Here is a 12,535-nt window from a genome sequence, read left to right on the forward strand (position 1 = left end):
AAGGGATGGTGCAGGAGTCGGGATCAGTTAGCTCCATTGCTGAGCAGTCACTGTCACTAAGTGGTGGGGGTGCAAGACCTGCCTACTGCTTCCTTCTAAATGGGATCTGTCACTCACTGAATTTCAAAAATGAGTCAAACTATCAACATATAATTTATTTTAAAGTATATTGAATTAGATGCTTCTGGAATAAACTGAACCATAGATAGTCTTCACTCGTTTTGGTTTGTCTCATGTTTGGTCTGTGTCGTGATAGTGAGGTAAAGACAATTAATCCAAAACTTCAAAATCCTCCTTTCCAGCTGTAGATTCAGAATTTGAATAGAAATTCAAGTTTTAACGCGGCATTTTGTTACTATATTTTACACCTATAGTAACTCCCTACTGTAACTACTGCTGTAACTCCAAAAATGTAAGAAATTTGAAAGACGTTCATATTGTAACTAGAGATTCGTGATAACGAAATTAAATGTTCATATTTGTCTGAGTATTTTAACAGAGCAATGTTGCTCTCTACATATGTGTCATTTTCTCGGTGCAGTTACTAGGTACTTTAAATATCATAATATAAAATAAATATGGACACCTATTGGATGCGACTGGAATGATTTGGCTAACAACCATCACAATTAACAACAGAATTTTCCGCAAGCTTTTACTCTTAGAAGAAGCATCGTAAGGAATGGGTAAAGAGAACGTTATAGTGTTTGTCTTGTTTAGTTTCTTCACCGTTTATTCCAGGACAGGTTTGGCTGTGGCTTTCTGCTTACCATTTCACCACAGCTTTACTTCTGTTTCCACGGGAATCAAGAAACTTGTGCGTGATTTCACATGCTCGCTGTCTATTTTTATTTCTTGGGAAACTTGCTTGATTCCTCTGCTTATTTCTAATTGCAAAACTTATACTTTGCTGGCTGATGTGTAACACTTGATTATATCATGCTACACTGGGGTTCTTAGTCTCAGGATGTGTATCTTGTGGTCTTCACAAGTTGCCATTTGCTTTTCAAGTCCGTGCATGGTGTTCTTTGATCATCTTGACTTACAGATGAAGTAAGTGTTGATTCCTCTGAATCCATCATTATTTGTGTTTCGTTCTTTCCACTTGTTCACAGGTAAAGTGTCTTTCTCCATATGGGTATGGTTAAGTGGTTAATACTGCAGTACTTCTGGGATGCTTTTCATTTTTTTAACTGTGTAGCCTACTTGGCATCTATATTGTCATGTTCTCTGGCAAAAATAGAAGGGTTTTCCATTCCTATGGACTTCATCCCTACTCACCCAATGAACTTCCACTTTGGCTCTGGCAAAATCCTGTTGCTGTAGACTATGTCACTTTGGGTATCATTTTTGTGTTATTTTCTACTTGGGTTTCAGGTCTAACTGACTCCGTGCCCTTGAATAAGTCAGTTCGCTCTTGACATCTAATTCCATTAACCGCAAAGAAGAGCAAGAGCTGTGTGCAGATTGTTTTAAAGATTAGAGATGATTTGCGGGAGATGTTTGTCATGGCATAGAGAAAGCTGGGAGTGTTAAACAGAAGTTCCTATTCACTCTTTTATCGACGTATGCTTCATCTTGCATTAGTACCACAATGACAAATGTCTGGAAATTTACTCTTACGCTCTGAAATATCAGCCAGAGGAACGCTCTTACATGCTTACTTACCACATGAAACTTATTACTGGCAGCCCCCACCTCCTTCCTACTACAAGAGACATGGTTTAATGGATATTTGAGCACCTGTAATGATGGATAAGATGCTGTTGAAGATGCAACAATAAAGAGCAAGACTGTTAACCTCTTCTGATCCCATTGGGCATGTCAGAGGAATACTTTCAAGCAGTCATCGGTCTCAGTCTGACAGTACCATACACAGTTCTTGGACCCAGACTCAGCGCTGTGTGTTTCCTTCAGGGTTCTCTACTCCAAGCTGTGATCACCCATGTCTGACATGTTCAGGCATGGGTGGTTATAGCACGTTAAGCCTGTTCGTGGAGAGACTCTTGCCTCCCCAGCTCAAGTGCTTTCTCTCTTATAATGCTTCCCCTGATGTGCCCACATGAGGCCATTCTTGTTCCCTCAGACTCTCCCTGGTGGTGCCCCATTAACTCTTTGAAGGTATCCAAGAGGCACAGCTTCGTGGGTTCAGAGTATTTGCAAAGCTCTGCATTAGGGTCTTTGTCTCCATATGTCTGTCTGTAGGCATCTCACTCTTCCTACCAGATTGGCTGACCCAAGAGAAAGGCCAAGCAAACAGAAGCCAAGTCTCAAGCATCTCTCCTTCTGCTTAGGTCCATCTGAAGCCACACCCAAAAGGGTGTGGTCACCATTATAGGTTCACAGACAAGATGCCTACATCTGTCTGTCACTCACATGCCTTCCTTCACCTGCTGCTCAGCTCTGCTCATCTTTACCCTTAGGCTCCTGGCTATCACAATGCCCATTCAATGAGTGCGTGCAAGTGATGTTCAGCTCCTATCCTCACAATACATACATTAGCTGAACGGACTACCCATATTGCAACTGGTATTTATAAGTATGTGATCAAGCTACATGATCCTATTCAAGGAATTCGTTCTACTCATCCTTAATGTCTAGTCAGACAGTTCTGATCTGCAGATAGTGAGACACTGTCTCTAGGAGGAGAAATATTATATTAATAAGCTTTCTATCTCAAAGTATGAATATTGGGGAAAGAAATGGAGCATACTTGCTATAGTTATGAAAGATTGTGTTAACACAACCCCCAAGTTATGAATTGAGTTCTGACTAAATGGTGAGGTTTTTGAGCTTAGTTAACATCTAAAGACTTATGCTCTGTATCATTTAGTGACCCTCATCTTATTTTATTACCTACCCCACTTGTTAAATGAAATTTTTAATTTCAAATGTACAGTTGTATGTGCACTTTGCCTACAGAAATTTCCTTCAGTGTTGACCTTACACCCCAACAAATAGAGAACATGCAGATCTCCCTATGTTGTGGAAGTCCTGTGTATTTGTCAATAAAGTACTGTTGGCCAATAGCGAACTAAGATAGGTGGGACTAGGAGTCCAGAAGGACTCTGGGAAGGAGAAACACAGAGAGTCAAGATGCAACGCCATGGGGTAGGAAACCCGGAAAGTTCTCTGGTAAGAGAAGTACTTAGATTAACAATTATGGGGTAATTACTTAAGTCAGAGCTAGCCAGTAAGAAACAAGCAAGGTCAACAGCTTCATAATTAATATAGCCTCCTGTGTGTTTATTTGGGACTGATGCGGCTCTAGAACCAGGCTGGCGGGAAGGCTTCTCTCAAGAAAAAGGTTTCCCTTTACATCCCTATGTGCTTTTGTCTGCCTTCCCAGATAAGCCAAGAGAGCAGTATGCATAGCGGCAAACCAAAGCTCAGGTTGAGTAACTTTTGACGATGGGATTTATGGCTCTGATTGGCATCTGCCTCTACCTCAAAGCCTGCATCCCCTACCACCAGGCATAGGGCATGCCATGCTCTAAGTCACTCCACCCTGCTGCTCTTCTCCATTCCTGTTACCTGAAAAGAACACTAACTGCATATTTTAAAAGTCAAGCCATTCACAGGAAAATTGAGAATAAATATAGAGCAAATGCCTACCTTCCTGTTAAATGTGTCTGTGTTGAACAGCTCCCTGGTTGTGAAATGAATGTGATAAAGAAAACCATATGCTAATCACAAAGTTCCCGTGGAAGATATATGAACCTTTAGTGTTTTTGTTTATAGCTAACAGAGAGGACTGGTATTTTCGAAGACATGAAAGAAACTAATGTGGCTTTATGAAATATAGTGAAATGCAAAAAAAGAAGTAGTAATAGTCATATTGGCTAACAAGTCAGCGATATGAACCTGTTAGAAGAGAAAGTGGGAGGTACCCTTGAACTCATTGACACAGGAGATAACTTCCTAAATATAACGCCAGTAGTGCAGAACTGAGAGCAACAATTAATAAATGGGACCTCCTGCAACTGAAAAGCTTCTGTAAGGCAAAACAGCTCCCTACAGAATGGGAAAAGATCTTCACCAACCCCACATCTGACATAAGGCTGATCTCGAAAATATATAAAGAACTCAAGAAATGAGATACCAAAATAACAAATAATTCAGTTAATAAATGGAGGCCAGACCTAAATATAGATTCTCAACAGAAGAATCTCAAATGACTGAAAGACACTTAAGGAATTGCTAAACATCCGTAGCCATTGGGGAAAAACAAATCAAAATAACTCTGAGATACCATCTTACACATGTCAGAATGGCTAAGATCAAAAATACTGGTGAGAGCTTATGCTGGAGAGGAATGGGGGGTTGGTGGGGGGCGTGGGAGGATGGGAGGAAGAGGGAACTGGGATTGATATGTAAAATTTAAATAAAATTATATTATATTAAAAAGGGCATCCTAGCAATAGTGGAGAGGATGCCTGAACTGGGCTTCCCCTGTAATCAGATTGGTGACCACCCTAACTGTCATCATAGTAACTGATCCATCCAGTAACTGATGGAAGCAGATGCAGTGACCCACAGCCCAGCACTGTGCTGAGCTCCTGGAGTTCAGCTCAAGAGAGGGATGAGGGATAATATGAATGGGGGGGTAATTATGATGGGGAAAACCACAGAGACAGATGGCCTGAGCTAGAGGAAGCTCACGGACTATGAACACTGGGAAACCTGCATGGCTGAACCCGCATGGCCCTCTGAATGTGGGTGACAGTTAAGTGGCTTGATCTGTTTCTGGGGAGGGCAGGCAGTGGGACCAGGACCTATCCCCGGATACATGAACAGGCTTTTGGGAGCCCATTCTCTATGATGGGATTCCTTGCTCAGCCTGATTCAGGGGGCGGGGCTTGTTCCTGCCTCAACTTGGTATGCCATGACTTTGGTGACTCCCCAAGGAAGGCCTTACCTCCTCTGAGGAGTAGATGGGGATGGGATGGAGGGAGGTGAGGAGGCAGAGAAGGGAAGCTAGTGTTGGAATGTAAAAATAATAAAAAAAGAGAAATAAATTGGTGACCCTAAGCTCATACGTTGAGGTGGAAGACTCCCACTCTTCCAAGTATGAAGAGAAAGTTTTATATTATGTTCATGTTGAGAAGCTGTCATAATAATCTGCGTGTGATGCCAGATTACTGTCTGAATAAAAATATAGAACCGATTAGAAAAGGCTGAGACTGTAATTAAACTGAACTAATCCAAAGGAAACACAACAGTTGAATGCCATTTGTATCCCAGCTCCTTCAATAGATGTGATACCTAGCACAAAAGTATGACTTGTTCCCAGGAAACTACATTAACCATGGAGCAGAAACGTGGATGGGAAACATTAATTCTGCAGTCTTTTTGAACAAAGGCAAGCATTTTCTTTCTCAGAGTCTCCCATTCTTACATGGGTGGGGGGGGGGAGTTAAGTTGGCTCTAAACTCACCCCTCTGCAAGTGTCCACGCTGAAGGTGAAAACTCTTTCAAAAGAAACAAGACCCCAGGAAGGGAGTTGCATGAGCATGCATGCCATACTCTGGCATGGAGAGTTCTAGCAGACCGTTGCTACAGCACGCCAGGGAAAACGTTGTGTTGTGCTATGCCACAGGGAATCTGCTGGCAAGGCTGCAGACAGACTATGGATGACGCGTTTGATAGTCAAGTAAAAAGGTTTGCAGGGTCGTATCTAAAAAGGTGACCGTTACATCTGGAGGGTGCTTCCTGGTTTGAGCCTGTTTCTTCACCTGGCTCCTTTGTGCACCTTTGGAAGCAAGCTGCGGTATTTACGTGAAGTACAGAAGGGGAATGATGCAGGTCCTTTCTTACAGGTGTTCCAGCAGTCATAATGATGATACCCTAATCCCGCAAGTACCGATAGCTTCATGGCCCACCACTCCACATCATTTGTTAACGTTAGAAATGCTGATAGGTCAAAAACAACTCAAGTATTCTAGTATAGAAGCAAGTGTTCAAACTCTGTGCAGTTTGTAGTAGTATGGAGCTTAGATAAGTCACCTTCAATGGGGATGGGGTTGAAACATGTGTAAATGCAGGTTCTCATCTGATTGATTTTCTCTGTTAAGGTCTGTCTAGAACAGCTGGTTCTGAAAGTTGGTACCTGGCCTCATCCCTCACATCACCTCACTGTGTTGTTGCTATGTGTGCTATGGTTTAGAACTGGAGTGTGTCAAGCAGGCCTTGTTTTGAACATTTGGTTCCCACCTGGTGGAGCAGTTTTGAAGGCATGGAACCTTTGGGACTTGGGGTGCAGCCAGCAGGGGCAACACTAGGCAGCATGGCTCTCTGAAGATTATTTTCTATTCAGGTCCAATCTAGCTTTGTGATTTCTGGTCCTTTCTGCCATGGTAGGAACTTCTCCACACTCTCCTGCATGCAGAAGCCCACTCTGCCATGCCCTCTCAGGATGGACTGAATCCCATGACGTTTTGAGCCAAAACACCTCCTTTAGTTTGCTTCTGCCAGGTGTTTATTTAGTCCCAGGGATGGGAAAACTCCCTAATATGCCATGGCTTCCTGGGAGGTCGTTGTAGATTATAGAGTGCTGTCTTTGGCTGGCCTGGTGGGCCCAATTTGATATTTGAAAACTCTCCAGTATTTTCCTCCAAACATGTCTTCTTATATTGCTGCACAAAATATCTCTCACTCCTCTCAGGCCATATCTTTCACTTTAAAATTTTCCCCCAATCTTTCATCACAGTGAGAGTCTGAAACAAAAGGTTCAGAAATATAACAGCCCACTCTAAAATGTTAAGTAATCGCTCACTGTCATCAAGGGAAGAGGCATGTTCAGCCAGGTCTTTCTAGGACATCCACCCCTCCCGAGAGTACATTAGACTCTTTTGGAAACCATTTTAACGTTTTTGGGTCACACAGTATGAAGTGAATTTGTGTTCTATGGATGATGAGCATCCCAAAGAAATCTATCCAGTTCACAGGGGACAGTGGGCAGCCCACTCTCCTCCCCCAAGGAAGATGAGGTTCCAAAGATAACTTTCCTTGTCCTTTCCTGTGGGGGCCAGAGAAGGGGTTGAATGTGAAAAGGTATGGCTTTTAACAATGTTTTAAACTGCAGTCCTCCTCGTACAAACAGATGCAAAAGAGCTCACTGCTTTGCAGAAACAGTTCATTTTAAATAAATCAATTAGAAAATGTTACTGAAGACAAATAAAAATATCGAGGCATTTCTCATTTATATTCAAAGCTAAGGATTAGGAGAACAACCCAATTACTCATCCAATCTGCCCATTTAAGCACCTGTCAACCAAAGGGATTAATATGCCTTCTGTTTATGGAATTAGGGGCAATTCTACCACAGTCTTTGCCTGAGAACCATTAACAAACATCTTTGAAGTATGTATTAGCATTTCTTAGCTGCTCTACTATAAAGACCCTGACAGAAGCCCATAAAAGCATTCAAGTTTCATAGCTACACTGTTGTACCTGGAAGGTGAAGCCTCCCCGCTTACCCTAAATCAAGAGGTATACCCCCAAAATGAGAAAAGCAGCATTTAAACAAAAAAGGAAAGAGTTGCTTCAAATACTCAGTTCGTCGAAGTTAATTATTCTCACATGGATCTATTTTTCTCCGCAAAGAGACAACTTGAAACAAGGGTAGGAAGGAAATGATTAAGTTACAAGAATATAAAAATGTAGAGAACTACATAATGTCGAATAGGAGTTTCTAGAGACACCATATGGAGCATCTGCAAATGATTACCATGCTCAGATGGTGGCAACACCTGCTCTGGCCCTCACTCTGATGTGAAATTCTAGAAGAAAGGTATCAATACTTTATAGAATCCATTGGAGGATAACTGAGCCATTTTGGCAGTAGTTTCTTTCCCATGACAAATGCAATAAATATATGTATATATAAAAAGGTGTTCTGCATGTACAAACAGTCTGATTGTTACATAAGCACTCAAAGTTATAAAAAAGAGTCAATAATTTTGAAAAAACGGGCCAATTACAAATCAGGGGGAAAAACATGAACAGGTACTTACTTCATTTGGGGAGACAGACAACCAATAAGCACGTGAAAAGAAAGGTTCCCCCACGAACTGAAAGAGAACTTAGGGCTGGGGAGATGACTCAGGGTAAAGATGATTGCTATCCAGCCTGCAAATCTGAGTTCAATAGGCCCCTCCTACCCCAGACCCATAGAGTTGAAGGAGAGAACCAATTCTTGTTAGGTTGTCCTTTGACCTCCACATGTAAACTGTGTAACACACACACACACACACACACACACACACACATTCGAGTAAGAAAATAAATAAATTTAATGAGGTGTGTAAAGAATAAAATGAAAATGAAAGCTGTGAGGAAGTTTTTATAAGCAAATAATGGCTATAAGATTCTGTACCACTTCTATGAGCCATTTCTCCTCAGTACTACCGGGGTGAAAGGGAGACATATTTCTGCAGCTGTATACATGCTTATATGTGAATACAGACTGTACACTGTACTCATAAGATGTGTCTGTATAGCTTTACTCGGAAGAGCCACTCAAACTATAAACAGCCCACATGCTCAGTTAGAGAAAGGGAACACAACTGTGTCACTACGTATCAAAAGCTGTCCAGGGCCGCTTTAATCCCAGCACTCGGGAGGCAGAGGCAGGTGGATCTCTGTGAGTTCGAGGCCGGGTTGGCCTCCAAAACAATACAGAGAAAAACCCTGTCTCATAAAACCAAATATATATATATATATATATATATATATATATATATATATGTATGTATATACACACACACATATATAGAGAGTCAAATTTGGGCCAGTGAGATGGCTGAACGGCTAGAAGTGCTGGCCCGGGAAGCCTGACGACCAGCGTTCAATCCCCAGAACTCACATATGTGTGAAAAAAGAGAAATGATTCCCCAAATTGTTCCCTGTTCTCCACACACATGCTACAGCCAGCAGAGGTGCCAGCATACACATATCATATGCAATACCAATAAAAATAAGCAGATACAATAAATAAGCAGGTCTCAAAAGAGTAGTACTGCATGCTTTCTTTCAGCTGAGGTCTTGGAACAGGCAAAGTGCATGTCTCTGTTGCAGTATGCACACCCTGTGACTTATTGAGACCTGGATTGCACAGGAAAACGTAATTGACGGAGGAAACAAGGAAACTGCACTCTTACAGTTACAATATGACACAATAGTATGCAGACCTAAGTTTGATCAGCTCCATCATAAACTAGTGTTCATCCTTTCCAACACAAAAAAAGAGGTAGATAAGAAGGGTAACTGTATTAGTCAGGTTCCAATAAAGAATAGAATATGTGTTTCTACATAGATAGATCATGTATATTATACTGGCTCACGGGATATGGTCCTGGTAGTTGGACTACAATGATTGTCTCATGATAGAAAGGTCAAGGATCCAGCAGTTGTTCAGTCCATTAAGAAGGATGTCTCTGCGGTTGGAATCTGGTGGTAGAGTCCTGGAGGGTTCCTGGAGAGCTGCTGGTATTCAGTCTACATTGCAATCTTGAAGTAGTTTCTAATACAGGTGAAAGAGCACGTCCGTAACAAGATAGATGAACTCACTATTGAGATTGAGGTAGAGTTTCCTAGAAGTAAAAGCGTCCTTCTTCGATTTCCTTTTGTGTGGGCTGTTACTGGAAGGCGTGGCCCAGACTGAGAGTGTGTTTTCCAGCTTCAAATAACCCAATGAAGAAAATCCCTTATGAGTGTACTCAGTAGTTTGGATCCCAGTTAACTCCACCTATTGTTAAGTTTACAACCAGTATTAGCCATCACAGAAGTGTATGCAGTATTTATTGTAGAACTGGCTGTTCTAAGATTACATATTTTCTCACACAATCCTCATACATGTCTAATTTACTTTTACATTGATTGTTTTAATTTTATTGTTTAAATTTCATTTTACAGATGGGAAACTAAATAGCAAGCTAACTAGGTTCAGGTGTTTGCTGATACATTCATCCCTATTGTATATAAACAGTTATTAAGTGTATGCATAGTTTACATTAACTTTAAAGAACTCTGGGTCATTTAGAGATTGGCTTGGTGAGCACTTAGACCACACAATACTGAGTTGATGCTGCATTAATGTAAATAGAGAAATTAAAGACCTTTACAAAGTATTTCTGATGCAGGAATGTGTATGCTTAAGTGTGCTAACTAGCTATATAATGACTTTAGAATCTAAGAAAATGGGGTTTTAGCTCCTTCAAACACTTTTAGAGTACAGACGCAGGACTGATGTACGGTATAACACAGGGAAAGTTACCCAGCTATAAAGGTTAGTCATTTCAAGCCCTTACACAGCTGACATTTGAATAAGGGACTCAGATAATGAGAAACTGGGTGTTGAGTCTCTATTGACATCCAACTTGCAGGGCTTAGAAGGTCAGTCACAATTTCAAATGACCCCTATGGGTTGTGACTAAAAATAGAGCCATGTTCAATAGCAGCAAAGACAGGCCTTTTCCACTGGAGGAGGGGGCGGGGGGGGACACACAGTAAGGTATGGACAAGGGAAGTCTTCTAGTGAAAGACACTCAAGTAAGAGGGGCAGATTCTCGGCATCCACAGATCTCCACTCCTATGTAATTACTTTGATATGCTGTCTCCCTTGTATCAGTGAAAGTCAACATCCATATTCAACATATTTTATTTTGCATTGTTGTTTTGTTTTAAGATAGGGCCTTAGAGCTGGGGAGATGCCACACTTAAGACAAGGAACAGAAAGTACCTGAAAATCTCAATGGAGTGAGGCTTGGTGCTGTGGGGACTGAACTGCAGGGAAGGGAAAGATTATGCACAACCCACTGTGGATTTCCTTGCTCTACCATTTGTCAGAGAAATCCTAAACCCCAAGCACAAACTATGCACTGATGGGAGATGCCATTCTGTAAATCTGTCTCTTATTGGCAATTGAATAAAGCACTGTTGGCCAATAGGAAAACAAGATAGGTAGAATTAGGAGTCAAGCAGGACTCTGGGAAGGAGAAACACAGGGAGTCATCATGTAGCTGCCATAGGGGTAAGAAGTCCCGACCGTTTCTCCGGTAAGAGAAATACTTAGATTAACAATTATGGAATAAATACTTAAGTCAGAGCTAGCCAGTAAGAAACAAGCAAGGCCAGCAGCTTCATGATGAATACAGCATCCTGTGTGTTCATTTGGGGCCAACAGCTTCATGATGAATACATTCATTTGGGACTGACGCGGCTCTGGGACCAGGCTGGCGGGAAGGCTTCTCTCTGCAATGCTCCTCTGTTGGTTATTTCCCACCATCCAATCCCAATGGCCCCAGCACTCCTCCCTGTGTCCTTATCTATCTCCCTGTTCCACTTTACGATGCGTTCAACTGTTACTAGGTCTCTACTTAGAGTCACCGCCATCTCCCAGGTTCCCATCAACTATGATAGTTCCTGCCATCACTTCTCTAATGGCATCTGCTACCTGCTTCCGAATCCACACGTGCCAGCTAATGAGTCAATCAGCAAACATCAAGTTAATAACTAAGGCATGCTAGTGGATCTTATTTGATAAAGAACACGGTATATGACATTCCTCGCTAAACATTGACAGTCTCCCTCCTGTGTGTGTGTGTGTGTGTGTGTGTGTATGTATGTATGTGTGTGTGTGTGTGTGTGTGTGTGTGTGTGTGTGTGTGTGTGTGTGTGTGTTGAACCCAGCATGGGCAGATGGGCTAACCACTGTAAAAAAGAGAAATTAAAGGTCAAATATTTCCTTTAACTGTATGAACAAGCATCACAGGTGGAAAGTGTGATTCCCTTGAGTAAGGTTTAGGCCCTGGAACAAAAGGTCCACAGATGAAGCCTGTGTATATGACCAGATCACCAAGCACAGCCCTTCCTACGAAAGAAGCCAGGTCTGCCTTCTTCCATTGATATTGAGAATGAAAGAAATTCCTTCTACAGGAAGCACAAGAGGAGACACGGTAAATGTGGGTCATTGTCTGTCTTAGTTACTGTTCTATGGCTGAGAAGAAGATACACCATGACCAACACAAGTCTTATAAAAGCCGGGGGGCTTGTTTACAGTTCTGGAGGGTTAGCTCATGGTCAGCATGACAGGACAGGCATGGCACTGGAGAAATGGCCAAAAGATTTACATGGACATCAGTCAGGGAGAAAGAGAGGAGGATGGGAGGGAGGGAGGGAGGGAGGGAGCGAGGAGGAAGGGAAGGACGGAGGGAGGGAGGAAGGGAAAGATGGAGGGAGACCTGGCACTGGCTTTTGAACCCTCAAAGCTCACCTGCAGTGACACATTTCCAACAAAGCCATACTTACCACTTAGAAGGCCATACCTAATCCTTCGCAAATAGCCCCACTAACTGGGAACAGAGCACTTAAACACGTGAGTCTACAAGGGACAGTCTCATTTGAATCACCATACTCTACTAAATCATCGTCCAGTCTATTGACAGACCATGGAAAGGAAGAGGCCACGCACTGCTGGTGGGACCAGTCGGCACCCATGGGAGATTCATAAGCGTCTCATGGGTTGGCTTACATC

General features: G+C 42.2%; 1 protein-coding gene across 1 annotated transcript in view; it reads right to left on the reverse strand.

The window, feature by feature from the left end:
- Hs6st3 (heparan sulfate 6-O-sulfotransferase 3) overlaps positions 1-12,535 on the reverse strand; it is a 709,089-nt gene that overhangs the window by 393,777 nt on the left and 302,777 nt on the right.

Source organism: Mesocricetus auratus, unplaced genomic scaffold (assembly GCF_017639785.1).
Source record: "Mesocricetus auratus isolate SY011 unplaced genomic scaffold, BCM_Maur_2.0 Super-Scaffold_2245, whole genome shotgun sequence".
NCBI classification, from domain to species: Eukaryota; Metazoa; Chordata; class Mammalia; order Rodentia; family Cricetidae; genus Mesocricetus; species Mesocricetus auratus.